Raw genomic sequence first — 27,910 nt, forward strand, 5'->3', positions numbered from 1 at the left:
GGCTAGCCTTACATCCGGCTTGACCGATAACGCTTTTAATGATGAGATCAAAGGGTGTAGCGGGGGGGGGGGGGGGGGGGAAAGTTAAAAAAAAAACGTCTGAGTTGGCGAGCAGCACGTGGGAACCCCTTTGAAATGCATAGACTGCTGTTATCTCATCGAGGTTGCATGCATGCACAGCACGATGTTGCATGCTAGCAGTGATCTAAGATGGCTGAAACGCTCAAATCTATACTTTGAAGGAGTGAAACTCGCATTCCTAAGATGCGAAAACGACATTCCTTTGAGTACAACCGCGCTTGTACATATGCATATCCAAGGACTTTTGAGCAAAATATCTTGCTGAATTGCAGTGTTTGTAGCATTATTTTTGCCAGAAATCGGGCACGGCACCCAAGTTATACTGCTTAGCGCTATAAACTGCACCAATCAGCGAATGTCCGAAGTGAGGGATCACGCACGCAGTTGGAGTTTCTACCCGTCAGCCTTCTACAAACTCCACAGTAAATGTACCTGATTGATTGATATGTGGGGTTTCACGTCCCAAAACCACCATATGATTATAAGAGACGCCGTAGTGGAGCGCTCCGGAAATTTCGGACATCTGGGGTTCTCTAACATGCACCGAAATCTGAGCCCACGGGCCTACAACATTTCCACCTCCATCGGAAATGCAGCCGCCGCAGCCGGGATACAAACCCGCGACCCGCGGGTCAGCAGCCTAGTACCTTAGCCACTAGACCACCGCGGCGGGGTGTAAATGCACTTAACATTCAGAAGTTTGACCTTATGGTGAATGTGTTGAAAGTTAAAAGGTGCTTAAGATTTAATCACAACGTTTTGGCCACGCACTCAAGCGCACAAAAACAAGTGTCTACGCGAAGCATATACAAAGCCAGCGACAAGAACAAAGCAGCGAGAGAGCATTTCGTTTCCACATCTCTCTTCGTGCCACGTTTGTCATGGCCATTCCCCAGAGGGAATCGCGTAGTTTTCCTGAAAAATCAACAGTCGAACACAGCACCGACTTTGCAAATGAACACCACTCGGACTAGACGCACCGTTGATTAAAGTATTGCTATTCTACTTCCCGAAAACAAAATGCACGCACGTCAAGAAACAGCACAGGACTCCCGGTAGATTAATTCGCCCGAGTCTGACACGCACTGGAATTCCTGCTCTTGCTGGAGAGAAAGGAAGCGCTATATTAGGCTCAATAGAGTAGACGAACTTCCAGATTATTTTTTTCAGAGCAGCTACACATATGAGAAGTCAAGTCCGCTGTTACACTCTACCGTGCTCCCCAAGAGAGCGGCGCCAAACTTCAAAAGAGGCGCGCCTGAAATGGCTAAAAACGCCAGGCACTTTTCTTGACGTTATGGGAGCGCTGGGCGGCTGCGAGTGGGGCTCGAAGAAAACGAGAACGATGACCACGGGTGCGCTCGAGGCACGCGGTTGGCGGTAACGTTAAACTTGATAACGTCATCGCAAGTTTTGTTTTCCTACCGAAGTTATCGCACAGAGACTTATATATTCTCGTGCACGAGCTTAAAAATGGCTGGTTTAATCTTTCGAAGCATTTCTCTCTCGAGACTGCGATAGGTCATCATGAATCGATAACTTTTAGCGAGCGAAACAACCTTATTGATGATCCGGCATCAAGGGGGAAAGAGTAGGGAAATTAAACTGACGAGACACAAACGTTATCGAACGTCCCCGAGCAGAAACTAACTTGCGTCAAATCTGTGGAAGCGCCACTTCCGGCCACTGGCGTTCCAGGATGTTAAGCACGTGCTGGACCACGTCTCATTGGCCTGAATCAGTAACTTCAAAAAAAATCTGCTAATGTGGAACATCGAACCCGAAACTAACATTGTTAGTTTATCTTCAGCCCCTTGTTTATGTATGGATTGTAATGTTGGCGCTTTTTTTTTCTTTCTTTTTTCGTAAGAAGTGTTCCGTACCTGGCGAGAGACGCGAATCCTTCGTTTTCCCCTCAACCCGAAGAGCACTGACATTTCTAGATATCATAAAACCAGTCCACGCATGCCTTCTTTCCACGCAAGTCCTTGCAAGCCACCGGAAATTTAGACCACCTGGGGTTCTTTAACGTGCACCCAAATCTGAGCACACGGGCCTGCAACATTTCCGCCTCCATCGGAAATGCAGCCGCCACAGCCGGGATTTGATGCCGTGACAAGCAGGTCAGCAGCCGAGTACCTTAGCCACTAGACCACCGTGGCGGGGCTGTTGTATAAGTTTTCCTTTCTTTTCTCCTTTTTATTCTTTTCTTTTCTTTTTTCTCTTTAGCCGTGTAGGCTAGCGAACCGGGTGCAGCCTGGTTAACATCCTTGCTTTCCTGTGCTTTTTATATATCTCTCTTGTTGTCACGTTATAAGTATACGCGATAGAAAAAGATAAAGCTGCAGGAAAAAGAAGACGGAAGCGAATTGCCAACTGGAGAAAATATGACCCCCGCAGCCCTCTTTCCTCATTCATGCCAAATATAGAAAAGCTTGCGAGGCTTAAGCAATAATCGCTGGGGTGTCAAGACTTACAACCAAGATATGCTTATTATGGACGCCGCATATATGTGATCGGCCGCGGAAATTTATACCACCTGCGATACAATAACGTGGTGGTGGTTCCTTTACTACGCCCAAAAAGACGAGGCCACTCCAAAGATGGCGTGTTACGTAATCATATTATCTTTTGGGTGCCTAAAATATCAACACTTATTATTATCCGTAGTCGCCGAGGCTTACGACTAAATTTTCACAGCACACAGCTTAGCGGTGACAGAGACAACTGGCGAATTTCGTGGATGACTCACTATTTGGTTTGCACAATGCAGATCATCGGCGACGTGGCAGTCAGAAGACCTTGACACGGTCTTGATACACGAGTCGTCGATGAACACCTCTAGGTTGCAAGAGAGGCTCAGCTTTGTGTCACCACTATTGAACGCGGCGTGCCAAATGCTCGCGGGGAGCAGCGCGACAAAAAGAAAACTACCTTCCTACGTAATCGCTGAAAACTACCTTCCTACGTAACCGCAAGTTTGACCTCGGCAAGCAAGACCTCCAAATATCCCCAGAAAAATGCGCATTAGTGGCATTTACACGTAAGCAAATGACGCACTATGCCATTGAAGGGTGAACCATTTATTATGCTTGATCTCACAAATTTCTGGGTGTAATCGTAGACAGAGACCTTTGTTGGAGCCCACATGCGTATTGCATGAAACAGCGCCTGACAGCAATCTCCCGGCTGTTCAAGTTTCAGTGCGAAAGAAACATGGATCTTGTCGGTTGACTTAATGCTGGAACTCTACAGTATCAGTATTTTTAGATATTATTTGCCTGCAATGACTAATATTTGAAATACTAATATTCGCACTCTGCAGGCTGTACAAACTCAGACACTCAGAGTCTGCCTTGGCTTGCCGAAGTGCGCGCAGACTGAAGCGACTATTTCCATTGAACGGGATTATCCAGTACAAACGCATATTGTGGTTGAAGCTTTGAGAGCGTGTCTAAGGCATTTTACCTGGGCCCATTGCCATCGCCTTGCAACACTGCCTTCAGAACGACCACGGGCATCGTGTTGTGCAACGATCTTTAACTATGCCACCCACCTTCCGTCAGGCTTCAGCCCTGCATATAAGCCAGCGATACCACCATTCATTCGATACTACACCTCATTCGACCTGAAGTGCACCTCATCGTACCCGGCATCAAGAAAATATCTGGTCTCGCATCACCAGTGCTGAAACAGATATATCCCCAATGCTTTTGAACGAGACGTACGCCAATTACGTACATGTTTATACTGACAAACCAGAGGTCGTCCCAGAGAAATATTTCACTTCAGTTTCGAGACAGACCACTAAACGTCATCGACGGCTACAGAGCTCACTGCTCTTTGTGCTGCACTTCACGTATCTTCAACCGCGAGCAGCCTCAACGTTGGTCAGTCTTCAGTGATTCGAAGGCAGCTCTGCAATCTTTACAACCAGCCCTGCGGCACAGACCATACGAACAGCTGATTTTTGTGCTTTGATATCTCCTCCATACTGCATTTGCGAAAGGTCTCCACGTCACATTACAGTGGCTGCCAAGTTACTGCGGAGTGATAGGCAATGAACACTCTGACATTGCTGCTCGATCAGCGCTTCAAGGCAACAGGCTTGAGACAATGCCATTATCAAGGACCGGCGCTGTCAACTTCACTACTATCTGAACACGTTATGACTACAGACGCCTACTGGACTATGTAGAAATCAAGCCACTCTACTTTGCCGTTTATGGCTGAGAGTGACATTCATGAAGTCATTCTCATTTCATATAGAAATGGCTGACAACTATTTCTGTGACAACTGTGGTAGCGAGAAGACATTACAGCACATCTTCTGGGACTGTCCTCGCTACAATGTGCAGAGAAAATCACTTGCACCGTTCTAGATTGCCGTCCATAAAGGTCATCAGGAGTGAAGGCGACGAAAGCAGTTCCGGCTTCTTGAAGGCAACGGACTAGGATCGGCCGTTATAGACTAATAGTGCTAAGATTACTGTGACATGCGAGTTTGAGTGCACGTGCTCTCCTCTCTCTCCCTTTTTCAAACTCCCTCATTCATGTCCCCAGTGTAGGGTAGCATACTAGTCGTTCTAGACTGGCTAACATCCCTGCATGCCTTTACCCCCTGTTCCCCTTCCTTATTAGAGTCATTTTGACCATACGAGATTCCATTACCATACAGCGCATCTTAATCTACAGGGGTGTATTCTTGCATTTCGTCTCTCATAGACAAGCACTCACCATTACCGGGACAGAACCTGTGACCTTCACGTCAGCATCCGAGCACTATGTAACAGTATCGTTATAGGAAGTAAAATAGAAAGAAACAACCGCGCAACTATAGAACAGCCGCTCAATCCTGAATTCTGTGCGTGCCGCTAAATCCTGAACGTTAAAAACAAATATAAACCAAACCAACAGCTCTAACTAAAGAAGGCTTTCTTTTTTTGTGTGTGTTTTAGACAGCGATGCCATAATTTTGCGTAAGAGATCTTTCTTTTTTCTTTGGAAATAACATATTTATCTCATTAGAGACGTACCTATGTCAAGCATTCAACACCGCCATGAGTTCCGCACAAGAAACAAAAACCTGTTCATTTGAAAATAAAATATAAACGAATAAGTTTAGAGTGAGAAAAAATTCAGTCGGATTGCATTGCCTTAGTGAAACCTCTTGCTTTTCCGATGGAGGCGGAAATGTCATAGGCCCGTGTGCTCAGATTTGGGTGCACGTTAAAGAACCCCAGGTGGTCAAAATTTCCGGAGCCCTCCACTACGGCGTCTCTCATAATCATATAGTGGTTTTGGGACGTTAAACCCCACAAATCAATCAATCAAACCTCTTGCTTGCCCCTGCGCGGCAAATCGCAGTGTTTGCGAAAGACCACGAGTCGCCTATAGCGTTCGACCGATACGGACGTCCGCGGCTTCGTGAATGCGTTATAAATAGGAAACTCCCAGTACAAATAAACCATGCAGTGAATAAATTGTGTTCTCGAAGGTCCGAATATTGCCGGGCTAGAGGTCATACCCTGTCTTTCTAAGTTGGAAAATTTGAACTCGCTGAGCTGAACGAAAAGCCGCGCGTTTGAGGCAATCATCGCAAAGTGCACGACCTCGGATGCTATACTGCGCGGATATGAAAAACGGGCGGAACGAGAAGCCGCCGAGTCCACGAAAGACGGAAAGCAACTCGCCCTTCGACTCGACACAAGTTCAGTAGCGGCCGGTAAAAACAAACAACGAAGTAGCGGAGAAGCCAACAGTCGGCGTGCAATCTTGCCTCAGGTGAAATATTTGAATATAGAGAAAGAGTTGTTTTCTACCGTGGTGGAGAATTTGTTTAGCTTTTTATTCGGCCTCTTGATTTAGTTAGAGCACGACAACGAACTAGTATATGAAATTTAGGACGACGAAGATATTCATTCACTTCGAAAACTTGCCGCTTGTTTTCATACAACTGAAATGAACCTCTAGGTCTACAGAAGAGTTTGCTTCGTCCGCGCCGCTTTCTACGATGCTTGTGATTGCCGTATATAGACCTGCACCGAGATCTCACTATTGCTACGTCTTCAATCATCGTAGCGTGACCACAAGAGGTGAGTAAAGAATGCGCTTGTAGATTTCACATCATTACATATAGTACGAAAAAAATCGCAAACGCAAACACCATACGGCGTAGTTCACTTACTTCATCAGTCGTTCGAAACAGCGCAATTCGACAGCTCACACTGTGTGGTCCGCCGTTTTACCATCACACCTACATAATGGTTCCAGTGGGCAGTTGTACACTGCCAGTATTGTAAACATGACATGTATTACGGAATCCTGCGAGAAGGTATCGGTTCGATGGCGATGTAGCTTATTTGTATGTAGGAAGATGTAATTCAGATGAAGATTTCTGGTGCTGTTCACGTGTATCGAGTACCTTATAAAGAAAACGCATAGAGAAGCACAGTACCACACATCTTACTGTTTCTGCCTTCCATCTGCTATACACGCCTAACCACGTTGTACGTTACAACGATTTCTCTTCCAATTTACCAGGAGACTTTCAAGTTAATTATATTAATACCTATAGGGTTTCACGTCCACCACCACGACATGATTATGAAAGACGCCGAATTGAAAGGCTTCGAAAATTTCGACCATCTGGTGTTCTTTAACGTACGCTGTTCACGGGCCTTTACCGTTCTGCCTCCAAGGAAACACAACCGCCACGACGCAAATCGAACCCACGACCTTCAGGCCAGCGGCGGAGCATTGTAACAACTGATCCACCAAGGCGGACGTGTCGTTCAAGTCAAAAGGCATCGAACATTTTAAAATTATTCCACATTTCTATACCTCGCGTTTCATAATACTATACCTTATAATTCGGAGCAGAAGCGCGAATATTTAACAAAAAAGAGGCGGTGAGGGCAAGCTGATTTTACCTGGTTTGCTATCCTGCACGGGGGAGGGAAAGCGAGACTGCAAAAAAAACTGGAACGGTGGACTCGAAAGCCACAGGCCTGCCCCACCGCGGTGGTCTAGTGGCTAAGGTACTCGGCTGCTGACCCACAGGTCGCGGGATCGAATCCCGGCTGTGGCAACTGCATTTGCGAAGGAGGCGGAAATGTTGTAGGCCCGTGTGCTCATATTTGAGTGCACGTTAAAGAACCCCAGGTGGTCAAAATTTCCGGAGCCCTCCACTACGGCGTCTCTCATAATCATATGGTGGTTTTGGGACGTTAAACCCCACAAATCAATCAATCAATAAAAGCCACAGCCCTCACGTTCTGTTAAGATTGCATTGATACCGTCACCCCCGAATGGTTTCTGCACCTCACGCGCCTCCTCAATCGGCCCGCATAGGACCAAGACACGATGTCCCGGAATTACGGCCCCATATGAGTTGAAGTTGTGCAACGTCATAGCGACATGACTGCGACATCACGATGGTATCGCACATGTTCGCGATCTTTGACGTCATGGCAAAGACATAGCATAACGTCATCCTACGATGATTTCTTGCATCACTCGGGCTGACGCTGACATTCACTTTTCGTGTTTTACGAGGCATGTAATGCTTTAGCGTTAAAACAGCTAGAAAACAATGGACGCGTCCACAAGTTTAACGCTTACCGAGCAGCTCACTCGGCTTCAGAACGTACAGAAGAGTTCCTACTCGGATGAGGCAGCGTAGGCGACAGCCGAGTCCGTGGTTCCCGTATTATTTCTTCGGTGAACTTTCTATAATAATAATTTATGGGGAGTGATTAACTGGCAACCAGCTTGCAACCAGCTGACAACCAAAACTTACACACGTTTTACATTTTTATTCATTCCGAAAGATTTTTTGTTGCTATATAACACATATTTTATTTTTTGGAAATAGCATTTCATTTTTTTGAAATAGCATTTCATTTTTTTGGAAATAGCATATCATTTTGTGAAATTCAGTATACCGCAATGCGTGCTTTATTTTTTTTTCAAACCTGCAAGAACGATCTTCCAGAGACATATGTAAAATAGCCATTTTCGCACGGTAACGGAAGAGTTAAAAAAAAAGAAGAGCCCAGCAGACGAGGGTCCCAGCAGAGCACGCTTTGTGCGCTCATGCTGCTTCTAACTTGGCTCAGTCATACGGGGGTTACGCACAGAAAACTTGCCACTCGCACACGCTGGTTAAAGATTCGGGTGGCTGCACTTAAATATGGGAGTGTATGAAGACGTACAGTCGTTAAACTTGAGGCTTTATTGTCGCGTTTAATTGTGTGAGCACTGTACAAACTGTGCCGCAAGAGAAGCGGCAAATGCTTGCCGTACAACGAGTTGCTCAAACCAAATGCAGGAATGTGCTTCGTTGTATATGTAAAACCATGAAGTGCTCCTAGCACACAAGACTGATCAGTTCACTGGTACGACTTAAAGGCGGCGAGGGCCTGACTAAAATCATAACAAATCTAGCTTCCGCCGCGAAAGGGCAAATTGAGGGGCTACGCTAAAGTATCAGAAAGGTAAACCTTGGTCTATCGCAACACATTTTTATGCAACCCATACACACACAATGCAAGCATGCGAAAGTGCAAATATTATTTCTTTCTGGTCGGGTTGTGACTGAGGTTTGTTGCTAAGTTTGAACACGTTCGCAACGGGACTCAGGAATCGACCAGCCACGCCTGTCCAAACAGATGCCAATATATTCAGTTCTTGTTAGTGTTGATTTAGGGGACAAAGTTGACACTTGAAAATAGATTCTAGGTTCTTAAGTTGCGCAGCGACTCGCTGGACGGGTGCGTCGGTGAAGGCACGTGCGCACTCAATTCGGGGCAACATTTGCTTTGTCGATGGCCCGGTGGTAAGCGGCAGGCTGTTTTCCATAAGGCGTGAACGATGTCGTCGGTAATGTTCGGATTATAGCTTGACTGCGAGTTGCCTAACGGGACTGAACCAGACCTTGTTTACACGCACAAACAGAATATTGCGCGCCCACGGTTCACGTACAGTCGTGTGACTGTGAAGTTGGATTGCAAAGCTTCCTGAATTCAAAAAGAGGGTGCAAAAAAAAAAGAAACAGTTCCTCGCTGGTAAGAGCATAAAGTTCACTCGGTGTGGTGCGAAATCTAATTTGCGCGTCAAAAGGCACGAAGCTTGTAAACGCCTCGCAATTGATTGCCCGAATCTTATGAGTGCAAGCCTCGCAGATCCGCTGTCCTCTGCATCACGACGGTAAGGGGGGAAAAATGAATAAGGAGCAAAAAACAGCTGCATATCATTGATGGCTAGCATCGCTCCAGCTTGCACAGCCTTGTCGTTCGTATTGTTTATTTGATTGCATTTCAAATTAAAACGACTGTAAATTTTATTGGTTTTATTTTGGTTTTCTCCTACGGCGACACCCCTGCATAAGCAATATTTAGAAGTCATCATGGTACGATGATCATATATCTAATAAAATGCTTTGCCGGGCGTGTCGGTTCATAAACTGGAAGTAGATTCGAGCGCAGAAAGACGAGCGACAAAAAGACAAGACGACTGAACGAGAGCTCATTCGGTCGTAATGTTTTCTCGTGTTCTTACATTTTGCGCTTATATATATCCCATGCGATTATCATGGGGCATTCTCGGCAGCATACTTGACACAGGGATTCACCTTTTGCAGTACCGCATTTTCAAGCGCTGTATACAATTTCTTTTACTGGCCTCGGGAGCATTTCGAGCCGGCATTTCCTATTGTTTGATCAATCACTTCAGCTGCTATGGTAACAAGCTCTATCCCTGAGCTCATTATATACTTCCGTGCAGCCAAGGACTAGACATTATTTCATCAGCTCAAACTGCTCCTTCCCTTTATGCTACCCTCCTAGCCTCTGAATGTGTAATTATGACTGATATAAAGTGTCAACATGAAAAACTGTAATAATATTGTGTGGGGTTTTGCGTTCCAGAGCCACAATATGATTATGAGGAAGGGCTGCGGAAAGTTTGACCATCTGGTGTTCTTGGTACAGTACGCCAGTGTACAGTACATGGTATACAGTACACGGGTGTACAGGCCCGAGTACAGTGCATGGTACAGTAGGCGGGCCTCTACTGTTTCGTCTCTAAAAAGCGACAGCTGCGGCTGAGCTCGACCCTGTGACCTTCGGGTCAGTAGCCGATCCCCGTAGCCATTGATTCACTATGACAGACAATATAACAATACTGAAGACGGTAGAAATCAAAAAATATAGATGCAAAACATAGACGCACGTTATCGCGTTTTATTCCGTGAGTACCGCCCATACGCGAAGTAACCACGTACTAACAATTTTTCCCTCCCATAAACGTATGCACAGCACGCAATAAGCCTTGCGCGCAGTTCAGCGTCACGTTTATTGGGATGAAAGGAAATGAAGAGAGAGAAGAAAGGCAGGAATGATAACCCACTAAGAATAACCGGTATGCTACCCTGCATAAGGAAAAGAGGGGGAGAGACTGAAAGAAGAGTAAAGAAAGAGGGGACGAAAGAGAGAGCGGGAGCACACATCCCGACGTCACAGTCCGGCAGTTTGCCACCACACCACGCAGAGAGTGAGCCTGTTCACTTTCGTTTTCCTTGGCAATCTTTAACGAGTCACATCGATACATACGAATCACGACGACACATATCGAAGCAAGCCTGAATACTAAGTCACGCGCACCTCACCTCGCCCGCCCCGAGTTAGTGGAACATTTGAAATGTTGGCCTGAATTTACCGCGTGTATATGTTACCTTTATTGTCTGTCGCATCGAGGTAGTGATACCCTAATATACTCATCCTCTCGCTGCCGCAGCCATCCAGGATCCACCTTCTAAAGAAGAACACCAAGGCGTAGTCTACGAGGTGTCATGTCTTTAGCATCCAGCTAGTTCGAGAGAAAAACCTGGTTGATGGACAAGTGGTGATTGATTGATTGATTTGTGGGATTTATCGTCCCAAAACCACCATATGATTATGAGAGACGCCGTAGTAGAGGGCTCCGGAAATTTCGACCACCTGGGGTTTTTTAACGTGCACCCAAATCTGAACACATGGGCCTACATCATTTCTACCTCCATCGGAAATGCAGCCGCCGCAGCCGGTATTCGATCCCGCGACCTGCGGGTCAGCAGCCGAGTACCTTAGCCACTAGACCACCACGGCGGAGCCGAGAAAGAACCTTCATGAGAGGATAAGCTACCACAAAAACGATGTGAGGAGAGTGAAAGAGCAACGTAGTGACTCTTGCGGAGTACTGTTAGAAGCACGGCCGCGAAATCAATTTATGACGGCGACTCTATAATCGACACCGAAACAAATCCTGCAAAAAGGCTCTCGCTGTAGCCGTGCGGCACATTGAGAATACACCTGCAAACGTCCACAACTCAGGGCGGGAACAATGCATCAGGCACACGTGCACGGCCTTCGAGATGTGATGGAAGTTGGAAGCCAAAGTCAAGGTCAGAGGATGATAATATGTGTGTGTGTGTGTGGGGGGGGGTTTCATGCTGAAACCACTATTTAACCATCTGGTATTCTTTAACGTGCACTGACGTCACACTGTACGTACGGCTTTAGCCTTTTGCTTCCGTCGAAATGCGGCCCCTGTCGCCGGGATCGAACCCGCGTCTTTCGAGTCAGCAGCTGAGCACCGTAACCTTCACACTGCAGCAGCGGATGAAGTGGGAGGACAAGAGGCGAAGATACGACGCTTCCGCGACCAATGACATCGCCCCCTGAGGAAGAAACCAAACAGGTCGCGAAATGCCGGGTTCTCTTCAAATACTATGACTTGGGCCAGGCATTTCAGCTGCTAGCATTATTTAACCCAGACAGATTGCTGCCGAAACGTTTACACTTTTTAACAGATCATCTGAAAACTCCAACAACGGTCTCGCCTGCAGAACACTTTCGTATCACACCATCTGTTTCGGATAACGTGGCCGAAAAACCAAGCTCGGGCCTTTTGGATGCGGATTTTCAACGCGAACTCGGCTCGCACCACTGACTTTCGTTTCGTCCCGTGGGGGCTACACGTAAATGTCCATGTCCAACACAATCTTTTTCCCGTTCCGCGTTCTTCTAACCATTGGGAAACAAAATTACAAAGAGTGTCGAGTTATGAACGTGCTTTTTCATTTGCAGCCGTGCCGTCATGGCCCCGCCTTTCAAACTCGTGACATCCAAGGGCCCCGCCATCCGTGTTTTACGGCTGCATTCTTTCAGCCGTAAATGTACAACACATTTGAGAGCTCTCGCTATTGCCGCGAGTATTTTTCAGTAAACATCCCACTACACATATTTTTAAACATGCAAACCCCCACACCGCCGTCGCTATACCACCAGCACGTCAGCCGGCTGTACGGCTGCATACACGACAACACCGTATACTACGTTAATTTACGCAACTCACGACATCGCCACCCCCCCCCCCCCCATGAGTTTTCAGCGAGCTCGTTCCATGGCGTAATGAAAACAATAAAAGAAAAAAAACTGGAAAAAGCGAAGGTTTACGCATACAAAAGAACCAACACCTGTACAAAAAATCTTGGGCATCACGAAATTCGTCAGGCCTCGTACGGGGGAGGAAGCCATGGTCCTTGCTCCCTCGCATCTCGCTACGTTTCCCTCGGACACACCTCCATTTGGTCGTCGCGTAGCTGCATTGACCAGATGGTAATGAAGAGAACTCGGCGTGGGGGAGGCCTGGCCGCGCGCACTCGGTGGCCACGCCAGAGAAAACGCCCGGCTTCCGTCCGTTTACACGACTGTCGCGCAATGTCAATATTTACGCAGCGGTTTCCAGTTGACGGTAACCGGCGTTTCTCTACAACGCACATACGATCTCCGAGATACAGCGCAGCGTCGCAAAGCTGTTTAGCGCCGGACATACCTGTCACTGGGCGCACGAACTGCAAGCGCGAGGGCAACTAACTGGTCCTTGCTTTAATGCGCTCACGCTCGCATAATTTGTGAGCTCGTTACGTGGCACGAGGATGCCCAATTTGAAACAACACGACGTGGGCTTCGTTCTGGGTGGGAACGCGAAATAAAGTAAACAGACAATATAACCATGAAAGATAAAAATTATTATGTTTTTTTTTTCTCGAAGAAACTGCGACCTTTGCATGCCACGCGCGAATGTTTGGGGAGCAGGTAAAGTAGGTAACGCCTGGCTCATTTTGAATACGCGTTTCCTGTATATTACTTCGACTGCGACAAACCGATTCGTGTGCAGACACCGAAATATCAGCCCGAATGATGCTGTGTAGCGCAGTGCGTTCAATTTGAACAACCTGAATGTGTGATGCTCGCTCCGGAGTAAATGCAGGGAAAGCAGAACTCATGAAGAAGGAATCAGAGCCTGAAATATATATATTATTATAACCTTTTTACTCTGCAAGTTGAAAGCAACCGTAACCTGCAGCTTCACAATTGTGCACTATAGCTTTTTTTTTTTTTAGAAAAAAAACGCGCGGACAGATCGTGCGAACGGGGATTTTTCTTTTTCATCTTGCTGAATATTCGCCTATGTATTAAGCCTTTGTATGGTATATCACCTCGACTTGTGACGCAGGGGTATTAGATTATGCAAATTATTTTCAAGTTTTTGTAAAACCAATTCACTCCCTAAGTCATTTAGAGCTGTATGAAAGCATTGGCTCCATGGCAAAGTATTCACACGCGGTGTATCAACACTTCGTAAAGAATTAACCTCGCGACATAAGTTCATGCAAGACAACTGCCAATAAAGCTTCACATGGGTCAACAATATGATCATATTACGTTTACTTTACACGGAGTACACACCATGTGTACTTCTTTTTTCGTCCTTGTTTGTCTCGCGCCAAGTGTGTAACTAATGCCCGTGTCAAGCTGCCACTTTTGAGAGGCCATTGAGTTGACGGCTGTAAAAATACCGCATCTCGCCGCAGCTCCATCGACTCTATAGAATTGTCGCGCTGCTACACGGCAGCTTTCAATTATAGGCCGTTGATAATTCAGGTGTTTCTTGCAATAATTAGGTGGCGCTGCAATCATTTATTTTAGTTTTCATGTTATCGTGAGTAAAATAATATAGGTACACTTGAACGCCCACGTGCGCCTGTTATTTTTGTGCAAACAATTCAATAAAGTATTTAGACATGAATTAATCATGTTTGGTTTAAAGTTGTTAAGCAGCAAAACTGCGACATCGTTGTAACCAGCAAGTCGCTGTGGTCGAGAGTATGAGCAGTTCGTGCATTCCAAATGGCAAAAATAATTAAAAAAAAGTTTATACTGCTTACGCGTGCTACTTTTAAAGCATAGTGATGCAGTTTTTTTTTTTTTCCTTATCGGGGGTTCGGGCACACTGTGAACCATAGTGCACGTCTGTCTTATTTCTGTTTCCGTCGCTCAATAGCATCGAAATTGCAACTCGATAGATAGTTCACTCGATAGACTACTGACTCGACAGCCTTCGAAACCACCCGTGTGTACAAAAGTTTGCCGGTGTAACTGCGCAGTTATCCGGAAAAGGGTGTTTTGCTCCTCCAAAAGACGAAATGAGTGCAAAAGTTTGCACACGGCACGCCAAGGAAGGGTGGTTTTCTCCTTGTGGAGGAAAGTGCAATGCTTTTGGAGTCATTGCAAAAATGTTGGCGTTGTGTGCAAATGACCCATAGGTACATACCTATACATAGACCTGTTTGCTTACAGATGGTGCCACAGCGTAGTAGTGGTTAGTGTTCGCGCGTGCTGACTGAGTGGTTGCGAGATCGAATTGTGTGTGGTTCTTGTAAATTTTCCGAAATTTATTTCGGAATGTAGTACTTGCACATTGATTGTACACCTAATCAAATGCCCACATACACCTCGATACGCTGGCTAAATCTACCAAAAACTTAATTTTCTTTTGCGAAAAACAACTATTGTTCCCTTGAGAAGTGACCGCGAGAGGGCGGAGTAACTCCGCAGTTACCCCGAAAACGGAGGAATGGCTGTGGCAGGTTATTTACTTCTCTAAAGAAGAAACCTCGATACCCCACTTCCTCCTTTACTTCTTAGAGAGTGTGGAAGCTCGTGTTTGACAGTTGAGTCTATAGACCATCGGTTCAATGACCTTTCAAACGCCTCTGTGACGCCAGTATTAAAGATGAATTTGTTCCAACTAGGCCGGCTAGCAGTTTTGCTTCAGTTCATTCCGCATTTAACCCAAGTGCTGAAACTGACTTACACTGAAACTAGACGCTATTTCAAGTCCTTTAAGAACAAGCTCGTTCATACAGCCCATCGGGCAAAACGCCGGACGAGCAGCAAACATGACGGGCACGTTTGTTTCGCTCTACTAAACTACTTCAGTTTCATATTATTTTCACTGTATTCTCGACTGAGCACGTACGATATTATGATATGCAGTGACAACTGAACGCGCAAAGCTTTGCGCACTTCCAATGAAGGTTTTTTTTTTTTGTACTCTAGAAAGCGAATTACAAGAAATAACATTACTTCACATACGATTTCGTGGGCCAGGGCGTATTAACGCTAATTCTTAATGTCACTTTCCAAATGATTTCAAAATTTACCTTCATACAATTTCATTTACACGCAATTGGCACTAAACCTTGCAAACGTGAATGACGAAAAAAAAAACACACACAGCAAGTACACCTTGAAATTTACATTCATTGTGGCATACTTGACAGAAAAATGTACCTAATTCTGCCATGTATTTTAAACAGATTTAATGTGATTGAAAGATAAACTACAAGCTAGTTCCGTAGATAAATGAAGATTGAGGAATTCCCACAAACCCGTTTATGAATAAAGGTGCTTTCGTATCCCACTGCAGGTCGCGCGCAAACTTGATTACAAAGACAGGACGCAAAGGTCTCACGAAATTTCTAAAGCCTCAAGGGTCTCTCAGTGTTCATCTCGTACTTTCGCACCTCCTTTCGCACCGTCAGTTTACATCTTCAAAATGCAACGTTACGGGTGAAGAAAGTAAAGAAAACATTCGAAAAAAAAATTAAGTGGCGAGGTTTCAAAGCACGAGTGCGTGTCGTTTGTCATAGAAACTTGGTTAAACGAGTCCGCTCAAAGAATTAGAACGCGCCTGGAAAGCGACTCACCTTTCGAGATTAGGACTCTCTTGAAGCGGGCAAGAGCTCTGCAAGGAAAAAGAAAGAAAGAAAAATGAAGTACATCCGAGTGTGTCTCGTACGCAACTTGCTCTTCGCTCGGCGCGACCATTTCGTCGAGCAAACCTGCGAAGCCGCGAAAAACTTACCGCCGGCTGACAAACCTCGCGTCATGCCTTACGTACAGTGAGGGCTCTGTAATTCGGGTTGAGCGAAACTTGAAAAAGTGCGGAGCGTGGACAGAGAAGTTCGAGTGCCATGCCTCGTCCCTAACACATGCCGTGGCCTGGAGCGAAAAAAACAAAGGAGGCTTCTGCTTCAGAAATTTCTATTGCTAGGGTAAAGGGTGCGAACATAAACACGCATATGAATGTTCGCCAACGCATATGAATGTTTTCTGCCTTTCTTTCAATTTTGCGCTACAGGTTAGCGCTTCGCGCTTTAAGTTCTGTCACAATGCCGATAACACTCGCGATATTTTGAACTAATGAAAACTACAGACAATCATAAATCAACGAAATCGCAGGGAAGAATATTTGAGGTTTCCTATCTGTGATGTAACCATTCTCACTAGAATTGAAAAAAGGTAAAGTGGGCGGAAACTCACCCTTTTTGTCTGTGGGATTCGCACCCACCAAAGAGTGATTTAGGTGAGAATCACAACACAGTTAATACCCCCACAAATAATGTCCCCCATGGTTTTGTTTGGTTTATAATTGTAGGTCGGTTTCAATAGTTTATATCAGAGAAAACGAACGTCTCGTGCCATTGTCTCACATTCGTACTTGCGATATTTTAGGAATGCGTTTTAGAGAGCAGCTCTTAGGCACCAGTTCTTATGTTGAACATGTTGACGTCATCGTAACCGGCAAGGAGAACGAGGACGAAAGAGAGCGAACGTGCAAAGCGAACATGGATGGCAGCGAAGGATGAAAGATGGTGACAGCGAGAAGAAGGAAAAAGGAAGTGGCGAAACGATTTGTTCCACGGCAGCCACCCGCGGCGCCACAATCATGCGTACCGTCGTGCGGTCACCGATGATGTTATCAGTGAGATATGCGGCGAGGGCGTCCACCGGTGCCACATATAAAAATAAACCGCTGCACGGAGGTCCGTCTGCTGCGGCTGTTGTGGAACGCGTCCACGCGCTGCCTTTCATGGTCTCCCGCTTATCGGGGCAGTCATGCTATACGCTTTGTCTGCGTCGGTTTGATGTGAAACAGGCCGCACGAAATTGTCCGTGCCGGTCACGCTACTCGCGGCGTTAGACACAAATGTACATACATACATGTCTCGTACATTGTTCACATCACCTTATCGAAAAACCCAAACGCCTAAAAAGCTGCGCTCATAATTCGTATTAGTCAGCATCTAAACATTCGGTGAATTTTTAAGTATGGCGTTAACTAAGGGTAGGTCACTGTTCCTGTGGACGCCTGGTCGTTTGCAATTTAAAATTAAGAAAAATATGCGGCTTTATCGCAATGTGATTATGAGGCACCATCACTTATATTAATTACTGCGTTTTACGAGTCAGGACAACGATGAGATAAGGAAGCACGCCGTCGTGGAGGCAACTTGGACCACCTGCGGCTCTTGCAATGACATCGCATAGTATGCAAGTCCATACAGTACAGTGCCGCTTCCATCGAAATGCGACCTAGGCGGCCGGAATCGAACCCGCATCCGCGAGAGGGCGGAGTGGGCGATGCTCGGCCGTCAGCGGCCGAGCATCGTACTCCCTGGGCCACCGCAGCTACAAGGTGCGCCGCAGTGAGAAGCTCCAGGTTAGTTTCGACTATCTAGGATGTCCTAAACTTGCGCCTGAATCTAAGTACGCCATTGTTCTTGGATTCCACTCCCACCAAAATACAGCGACCGTGGCTGGAAATCAATCCTCCGCTTTCGAACGTCGCATCAAAGCACCTCGAACTCTAAGGGACTATAGCGGTCTCCTCGTACTATAGGTGCTGCTCTTCCATCTTTTGTTATCACTGTTATTTGCATACGCTATTAGGGGCCGCGCTAACGACATAGCATAAAAGAATTATTTAATAAAAAATATAACATTGGAAGCACGATATAGCTCGCTTTGACGTTACCGGCTATACTTACTGTTGCCTATTTTCGACTTCAGTACTCACGATTACACTCCTCAACAATTCACCGCTTCAAGTTTTCAGCGATCTTATTACCCGCATTCAGTTTTCTTGTTTTTTTCACTTCCAACACCGCACATTTTTCTGTTCCCCTTGTTTCTATGCTGACTTGTCTAGCCGTATAATCATCTATCATCTTCATCCCACACCTGCCGCTTCGGAAACGATAAATGTTGATTCGCGTGCAGGACATACGGTTCTCTGGCCCGCGGTGGTTGAAGAACACCCGAAGGTTCCTTAATTATAACTCCTTTCTTTTTCTTTTTTCTTTCTTTTTTTTTCTTCCTTTCATTTAATGCCCGCTTGCGCACGGACATAGTAACAGCGGAGCTGTTAACACGGAGCATCGGTTCATGCCACGTAAACCAAAATGATCATCAACATGAACGTGCCCGCGCTTCCTTCATCTTGTTCGTCCCTTTCTGCTTTGCTGCCAGAACACGTGCGCCGACTTTCACGGCATAGCTTGCAATAAATTTGATGGGTGAGTGAACGAGTACAGACATGAGAGCTTATGAAAACAGCGTTAAGATTGGAGATAGAGAGAGTCGACAAGACCAGGCAGTACTGGTCTTGCCGCTTCTTTATATAAGTCCCGTCCTAGCGCTGTTTCAAGCCCGCATTATTACTGCAAGCGAAAAAGAAAGAAAGAAAGAAAGAAAGAAAGAAAGAAAGAAAGAAAGAAAGAAAGAAAGAAAGAAAGAAAGAAAGAAAGAAAGAAAGAAAGAAAGAAAGAAAGAAAGAAAGAAAGAAGAAAAAAGAGAGAAAGAAATAATGCAGGGAATCTTGGCGGAACGAAATTCCTGACGAGGCGGAATTCGAACCCACGTGAAAACCATAGGCGTCCTAGATAGTCCGCTATTCGGACACACTAGCGCAGCATAGCACAGACTTGTACGGAAAGGAACTTAGGGTGAAAAGGTAGAGGGGAGAGAGAGTAATGCTTAACAGAGAAAAGAGAAAGAGGGAAATAGGGATGACGAAATACCGAAACGAGAAGAAACAGATATAAAGAAGGATAGAAATAAAGAGAAAGTTAGAAATAGAGAGAAACAAAGAAAAGTAAAGGGGGCAGGAGATAGAAAGATCAAGAAAATGGAGAAGAGGAGAAGTAAATAAAAACAAGCAAAACAAAAAGACAAAAACAGAAGAGAGAGAAAAAACTAAGAAAAACTAAAGAGAAAAAATGAAAATAAACAAAGACGCCAATCAAGCTCCGCATTCCTTCAGGCTTCGTACCATTAGTGCGAAGCTACCCTAATTTTACAGCGAAAGCTGTTAAAAGATCACAACTCGAGTCACGCGCAGCGCCGTAGTTGTCCGCCGCCGCCGCCGCCGGTGTCCGTAACCAGTATTCTACCACTAAGCCACGCCGGTGCTTGGGACATGTTGGCAAACTTGCCTCGAGCAGCATTAATGTCGGGAAAGCAATCGCGTTATTGTGACTTGTAAATCATTTAAAAACAGTGAAACAACAACCAGGCCCCGCCGTGGTGGTCTAGTGGCTAAGGTGCTCGGCTGCTGACCCGCAGGTCGTGGGTTCGAATCCCGGCTGCGGCGGCTGCATTTCCGATGGAGGCGGAAATGTTGTAGGCCCGTGTGCTCAGATTTGGGTGCACGTTAAAGAACCCCAGGTGGTCAAAATTTCTGGAGCCCTCTACTACGGCGTCTCTCCTAATCATATGGTGGTTTTGGGACGTTAAATCCCACATACCACATACCGAAACAACAACCAGTCGTCGCACAATGCGAATAGCGTAACGAGTGGGTCGTCCAACCCGTTACAAAAGTTTGTTCTTCTTCACCTATTAACTGGGGCGGACACACACTTCAGGCATAATTCCTCATCGTCGTCAGCCACTGCATGAACGATTGGCACGAAATTACTCGCAATAGTTTAGCGAATACCACGCTACTCAGAAGGATGAAGAAAAATAGCATACCGAATGGCGACATACTACCACAAAATTTTTAATATTAGTTCTGTAGTGGGTATCAAGCAAGTGTGCTTGCATCAGTCACCCGATGAGTGTTTAGGAAAGGCTCTGAAAGGCCGCTCCTCTAGCTTTCGCTGTGTGCTGTGCCTTCCGCGCAATCCTGGCGTCGTTTTTCCGTTTTTTTTTCGTCGTGAAAACAGAATCGACTATCTATCTGTCTGTCTATCTGTCTGTCTATCTATCTGTCTGTCTATCTGTCTGTCTATCTGTCTGTCTATCTCATTAATTGATTGATTGATATGTGGGGTTTAACGTCCCAAAACCACCATTTGATTATGAGAGACGCCGTAGTGGAGGGCTCCGGAAATTTCGACCACCTGGGGTTCTTTAACGTGCACCCAAATCTGAGCACACGGGCCTACTACATTTCCGCCTCCATCGGAAATGCAGCCGCCGCAGCCGGGATTCGAACCCGCCACCTCCGGGTCAGCAGCCGAGTACTTTAGCCACTAGACCACCGCGGCGGGGCATCTGTCTGTCTGTCTGTCTGTCTGTCTGTCTGTCTGTCTGTCTGTCTGTCTGTCTGTCTGTCTGTCTGTCTGTCTGTCTGTCTGTCTGTCTGTCTGTCTGTCTGTCTGTCTGTCTGTCTGTCTATCTATCTATCTATCTATCTATCTATCTATCTATCTATCTATCTATCTATCTATCTATCTATCTAAACATTTACGACATAGAGAAATCTTGGCTCTTCACATGTGCGCGGCGGCGGTGTAGCGCCTGCGTTGCCCCGAAGCGGGTGCTGACCCGACGGTCACGGTTTCAATCTCAGCCGCGGCGACGGCATCTGCATGGAGGGAAATGCCGGAGACCACACTGCAGGACTGTAGGTGATCAAGCCACGTTAAAGAACACCAGATGGTCCAAATTTCCGGAGCACTCGAGTGCGGCGTCCCTCAAAATTGTGTCGTGGTTTTGGCACGTAATGCACGAGATATTATTGCGACATCAATTATGTGGACCCTCTCGGCTGATTTTGCCATCGGCGTCAAAATAGTGGGGATTCGAACAAGCCACCCCTCGCGCCGCAGCCCGCCGCGCCAGCCAGCGCAGGTACGCGCCATGCTTGTGTTGTTGACATAACGGCGTGCTATTTATATGCACTATTCACGGTTGAACGCATTTCCTATGACCAAAGCTTTTACGTTTTCTTTTAAATTAAAAACTGCCCCTGCAACGCACACGATAAAGTGGTCCCCTCCTGTACCACTCATGATGTAGCAAAAAATAAAAAAACAGGGAGTACACCTGGCGTAAGACACCACTCTATAGCAGGAAACGCAGAGAGAAGTCATTCATTGCGCCGAAGTTGAAAATAAAAAGAACAATCAAACGGTGTCGGCTTCTGCATTTCAGAAAATCGGAGCGCATTCCTCAAATACAAAACGTAACAACCGTGACAGTTGTTAGTTCCCACTCTATGCATTTTTAGAGCGTCCTTCATTGTGCTGCAGCGGCGTGCTGATAGTATCGAGCTGCTGGTCGTTCTTTGTGTGGTATTCAAATTTTTTGCTACCACATTCATTGCTTCACCCTTGTGGTAAAACTGGGAATAATAATAATAATAATAATAATAATAATAATAATAATAATAATAATAATAATAATAATAATAATAATAATAATAATAATAATAATAATAATAATAATAATAAAATAATAATAATGATAATAATAATAATAATAATAATAATAATAATAATAATAATAATAATAAGTTGATGCTGAGGGCAAGTAGAAGAAGAAGAAATCCTGTAGCTCGTGGTCATCATTGGAATTGGAAGTTACTTATACGAAATTACGTTGCAGAATTTTACAACTAAATTATTATTTATATAAAGCTAATCTAAAGGTGTCACCGTTATGTCAGGTTTGCGAAGAAGTGAAAACAATAGATCATTTCTTTTTATTTTCTCGCCGATATTCTTATCAGCGGAAAAAAATTCCTGGTAGCTCCACTTGAAAAATGAGGATTAGAATTAAATGTGGACGTAATTTTGTCGTCTGGCAGCATTAAATTAGGTTATAGCCACGGATACATCTGATCTGCGGTATTTGACTACATAACAGAAACAAAGCGATTGCCACGTTAGTGTGCATTTTTTTTTTACATATATCTTTCGTTTCGGGCCCATCACTACCTCTGCTTCAAACCACATCTAGTAGCCTGCATCCTTGCTCAGATATACTCCTTTCTCGATTATTGGCTTTCCTTTTATAGATATATTTTTTTCAGTCCAAAGTTACTTTCTGTTTGTAAAACCATAAGCCTTTAACTTCCTGTCGATCCTGCCGCCGGGTTCTTGGCCGATCCCCCTTTGTGGGTGTGCGCCACTATAATAGGTATCATCATCATTTCGGCCCATCCGCTTTGTGGGTGAGCGCCATCCATCTGAAGTTATCATCATCACTACCGACACGCACGCTCTCAGCCGGAAAGCTCCCGAGCCATTTTCACTGCCAGGCTCGTCAGCAGCCACGTCACTCCATCTCCAGGCAGGCTCATCATACTGCTAACACATGCAGTCGTGGAACACGATGTATGCCAAAGAAACGCCAAGCCAGGAATGCCTGGACAGGGTGAAGCGTGACCTCGCTGAATTCCACGCAGACCCGCCACCGGGCGTCTTCATGGCGCCCGAGGAAGACAACCTGACGACCGTCCACGCGGTCGTTATGGGCACCGAAGGGACGTCGTACCAGGGAGGCTTCTTCCATCTGCTCATGAAGTGCACGAACGCCTATCCAATGTCACCCCCCAATGTTCGCTTCATGACGACCGACGGCGGGCGCGTGACGTTCAGCCCGCACATCTCTGCGGGTGGCCACATCTGCCTGAGCCTGCTGGGCACCATGGCTGGCCCGCCCTGGACCCCCGCACTCAACATGACGACGGTGGCCGTGTCCATCCAGTCGATGCTGGACGACAACATCGATTGCGTGGACTCTGCTCTCGAGCACGTTATTACCGGTTACTGGGGTTCGTACTGCTGGAATAAGATACGGTACGACACCCTCAGGGTAGCTGTTTGCGGTACGATTGAATCGTGTCTCGAACACAGCTGTCCTTTTCCGGCTGCTCTGCGAGACCAGCTGCTCGCCAAGTTCACCGAAGACTTCGAGAAGTACGAGACGGTGGCCAAGGAGGAGCTGGCCAAGAACCAGGGCGGAATTCTCGCTTGGTTTGGCGCAGAAAATAAGTACCAGACGCTGTTGACCAGGTTGCAGGAGCTCAAAGAAAAGGTCGACGAGCGTAACGGAGCAAACAAAGCTGCAGCCGTTTCCTGATCAATGTACGCAGCAGCACTCGCCGACACACTGCAAGTACAGCTGCAAGTGTTGCGTGGTTACTGCATGCTTGGCGAGGCGTTGAACAGTGTCAAAGCCAAAGGCGGAGCTTCCGGAGGGTGCTCGAGGAACAAAATTGCAAATAAATTTATGCCTTCGGGCTGATTCGGTCCCCTTCTATTGTTTGAATAAATCAGCTTTACATTTACAATGTCATTTTTTTTAACAGCGGAGTTGTTTAAGCTCGAGCTTGGTGCGTTGCTCACTGAATTTGTTGACCGATGGCGTGACCATGCGCCGCCAAGCAAAGCGTTGGCTAAAAGAAAGGATGATGAGAGAAAAGGACAACAGTTTTTTTTTCTTGGCGTGACGGAATGCTATGTAGGTTGTCCACGGTCCCAAGGTGGTGGTGGTGGCGGTGTAAAACTCCATTCTAAAATAGGGTGTTCATTAGCCCCTGATGTCTAAGTGACAGACTAAGTGGCATCCTCTCTCCGGGACGTCATTGGACAATACCTCTGCTTTTCCTCACGCAGTGAAGACCTGTTGGGTCCCGAGGTCAGAGCAGCTAAGCAACCTTGCCTGCAGTCCTCTCGTGTTAGGGAGTGGAGGAGTGACTACGGTCAGCTGGCAGCCCCATACCACATGCTAAACATCGGCTGTCTCTCCGCATTGATTGCCCCTGTTAGTGTCTGCGGTGTCAAAGTACTGTAATATTGGCGGGCATAACAATGTGTTCGTTTTAAGCCGGTGTAAAACCCTGTCTCCCACCTTATCCAGAACCTCGGTGAGAGGTAGATAGCGGCAATTCTGGGAGTGGTAGCAAACTTACCAGGGGGCTAAAGAAACCAAAAACAAAAAAATTACTCGCGATAGATGCTGAAACAAAAACAGACATGCTTATTTACTGAAATGCGTAGAGCTCAGTTGTATCTACTGCTTCTTTTGGGCCTGCTACCCCGGAAACGACAAAGACTTCAGACTATTAAGCAGTAAGAACAAAAGAATGAAGTGATGGCTGACAACTTGGCCGCGAAAACCATAAATTTACTTCGTCGCTCCCTTGAGAGAAAGTGATCGCATCGAAGATTGAGTAGATAGACAACGGAGAAGGAAATAACACGTCGAGTATTGGGAGTACGCGTGTGCAACCACTTTGAGCCGACGAGAAGTTTCTTCTAAGCGCCAGTTTCGCACTGCCTGAGGTTCTTATTAGGTTGATCGAAACAGCGAGGACGAACTGGAGCCCACCCTAGTCAAAAAATTGAAACGCTGCCAGCGCGCATGCAGCGTCATTCAACGTCATCATCGATGCACTTAAGCTTCTGGTAACGACATAAATTGGATCGCTTCCGCACACCAAAAAATAATAATAAAGAGAGCGAGAAAGAGAGAGAGGCAGAGAGAGAAAGAAAGGTCTGGAAACAAATAAGGCATGGCAATATCTAAACTGGTAGACAAGTCGGACAAAAGAAACCGGTTTCAAACTAAGCTACAGTTATCTTTCAACTCATCCTGTAGTGAGATAATAAGCGACCTTGACTCCCGCAAACACTCACACAAACACTCACTCTTCCACCCGAGTAACACACACGACGTGGGTGGATGAGTGAGTGTTTGTGTGAGCGTTTGCGGGAATCGAGATCACACTAATTGTCTTACAATATGACAAATAATCACCTAGCCCAACAGCAAGTTTTATTGAGTTCCATTATCTTCCAACTATCTTCTTAAGTGATAGAAAGAAAGACAAATGACTGAAAAGCAGGAAGGTTAAGCGGAAATAAAGACTTCTGGTTCGCTATCTTGTACTAGAGGTAAGAAAAATGTAGAAAAAAAAAAGACGGAAAGATACCCGAAGCGATTACACAGACGAAGTTGAGATCGACAGTTTTATCCTTTTAGCTTCGTAGAAAGTTACTACAGACCTATGAAGTTAAGATTGATAATGGAGCGAAGCTAGCTACGATAAAATCGCGATAAAGTCGCCGATTGGTACAAGGGACTGACATATATACACACAAAGTACGGTCTATTTTGAAACTATATATGCGCTGCGAACGCTCCATAAGCGGTATATGTAACACCTGTGAGTGTGTCCGACGGGAAGGTACGACAACGGCGTCAAGTGGCTTAGTGAGAGGCTTCGCTCATAAAAAGGAGTATGTGTGGAGCACGACCGGCGTGGTTGGTTAGTATTATCTATTTTTAATGAGTTTACTTCGCACTCGCAGTATTAATTTCGAAAAGACTTGTTCACAGACCCTGACTGATGAACGGCACACTTTTTGGCAAAGAATTTGCAAGATGCGAAACGGAAGGCAGATAAGATACTACCGAAAACAACGCAAACACTTTCTGTAAGCAGCCTGAGCCCACGTTTTGACGAGCGGCTCCGGGGACACCCCACGCTCAAATTTATTTATTTATTTATTTATTTATTTATTTATTTATTTATTTATTTATTTATTTATTTGTTTGTTTGTTTCAATACCCTCAGGGCCCAAGGGCATTACAGAGGGGAGTGGGTTACACAACATAATGAAAAAGCGGAAAATTGGTGGTTACATGGATCAGTGAAGGAAACCAACAAGAAATAATGCACATTATAAGAACAAAAACAGGTATTAAAGAACTACAAAGCTTAGCAGGTCTACTGGAAAATGGAAATACTATATTCTAAAAATTATGGCGACAGGTTAGATATGGCAGCCTTAAACATAGAGGTATTAGACATCTCGACTACGGATCGGGGAAGGTGATTCCAACTTGCTGACGTACGGGGGATGAATGAATTGTAAAAATGGTTGGTGCGGCATGTGGGAATGCCAACCTTATGACGATGGCCGATGCGAGCGGATACGTAAGAAGAAGGGGTTATAAATTTATTCTTAAGGACTGAATTGTGGTAATATATCTTGTGAAACAGGCAGAGGCGAGATATTTCTCCACGTTGTGAGAGCAGAGGTAATGATAAAGTTGTTTTCATGGAAGTGACGCTGGAGGTGCGATGATAGTTAGAAAGAATGAAACGAGCAGCCCGACTCTGGATGGATTTAAGCTGATGAATGAGTGTTTCTTGGCTGGGGTCTGATGATTCTTTTTATTGCTTCAAGATTCCACACTCCCTGAACTTCGGCCTTTTCTAAAGCATAAATATTGTTATACACATAGACGTAGAATACATGCGCACTTTTGGTTTAAAGAGGTGTGGCTTGTGCACCCACGCTCAACGAGTCGGAGTAACGCTCCGTTCAAGCGATGCGCAACCGCACTAAATCAGCGACCAGAGTGTCGAAGCTCCCGTCACTGCCTACTGTTTTCGATGTATACCTATTCTCCACATACTTATGAAGACGACATGTCGAAAAGGTTGGGGATTATTCAAGGCAAATGAAAAGAAGTGAACAGCGCCAAGCTGCCCAGTTTCTATAACAAGCCATCTCGTTTTCCTTACAAAAGCTGTTCGTTACGAACTCCTCTTTCAGGACAGTGAATCCAGAAGCCGAACTAGGCAGACAAACGTCGCGTCTCTTTTAATCTCAGCTTTCGAGACCGTATTGGCCCAATCACACAGCTATATCCTGTCACCCACCCCACCTCTCTACTTTTCGTTTTAACAGCGCAGCTGTTTAAGCTAGAAGTAAAGTCGGCGTCGTGGAAAAGTCTGCGGGTATGTGCTAAGCAGCTGCTGTAGTACAGTCGAACTCCTCAATAACGAAATCGCCGGGGAGGCGAGTTGTGTTCGTTTGTCGTGAGAGCTTCGTTGACGGGAAAGTAGAAAGATACGCGCGCTAATTACTTCGCGCAGCCTTGTCCGCCGCGGTTCCTAAGGTGCTCGGCCGCTGACGTGAAGGACGTGGGTTCGATTCCAGCTGCAGTGGTCGCATTTCGACAGAGGCGAAATGGTAGACGCCCGTGCTATGTGAGAGCACGTTAAGAAACGCCAGAGGGTTGAAGTTTCCTGAGCCCTCCACTACGGAGTTCCTCACAATCATATCGTGGTTTTGGGACGTTAAACAGCAGGTATTAAAGAAACTGTATTACTTCGCTCAGCTAAATTTGTTTAAAGCAGACGCTCCTTCCGTTTTTTCTCGTTGTTTTAAAAGATTTTCACTGCTGGAGCCTGGCAGCTTTGCATAGCTTGGTCATCGTCGTGGACGCCAAGAAAAAAAGCGAATGACTTCAAAAGACTCGCGCGAAATTGCCTGCCTTTTCTAGGTTTTGTAGCCTGGTCTTCACCCTCGTGTTTTTTGCGGCCACTTTCGATGATCTATCATCGT

At 45.8% G+C, this 27,910-nt stretch overlaps 1 protein-coding gene and 1 long non-coding RNA gene across 2 annotated transcripts in view; one reads left to right on the top strand and one right to left on the bottom strand.

The window, feature by feature from the left end:
- LOC142814296 (uncharacterized) overlaps window positions 1-27,910 on the bottom strand; it is a 96,790-nt gene that overhangs the window by 43,876 nt on the left and 25,004 nt on the right. The window contains exon 2 of the long non-coding RNA XR_012894905.1: window positions 16,178-16,215. This is a non-coding gene — a long non-coding RNA (uncharacterized LOC142814296). The remainder of the gene's footprint in view (window positions 1-16,177; window positions 16,216-27,910) is intronic.
- LOC119171411 (RYamide neuropeptides-like) overlaps window positions 1-27,910 on the top strand; it is a 64,871-nt gene that overhangs the window by 19,392 nt on the left and 17,569 nt on the right. The gene's annotated exons all lie outside the window — the stretch shown is intronic.

The sequence above is a fragment of the Rhipicephalus microplus genome, chromosome 4 (genome assembly GCF_043290135.1).
Source record: "Rhipicephalus microplus isolate Deutch F79 chromosome 4, USDA_Rmic, whole genome shotgun sequence".
Taxonomy (NCBI): domain Eukaryota; kingdom Metazoa; phylum Arthropoda; class Arachnida; order Ixodida; family Ixodidae; genus Rhipicephalus; species Rhipicephalus microplus.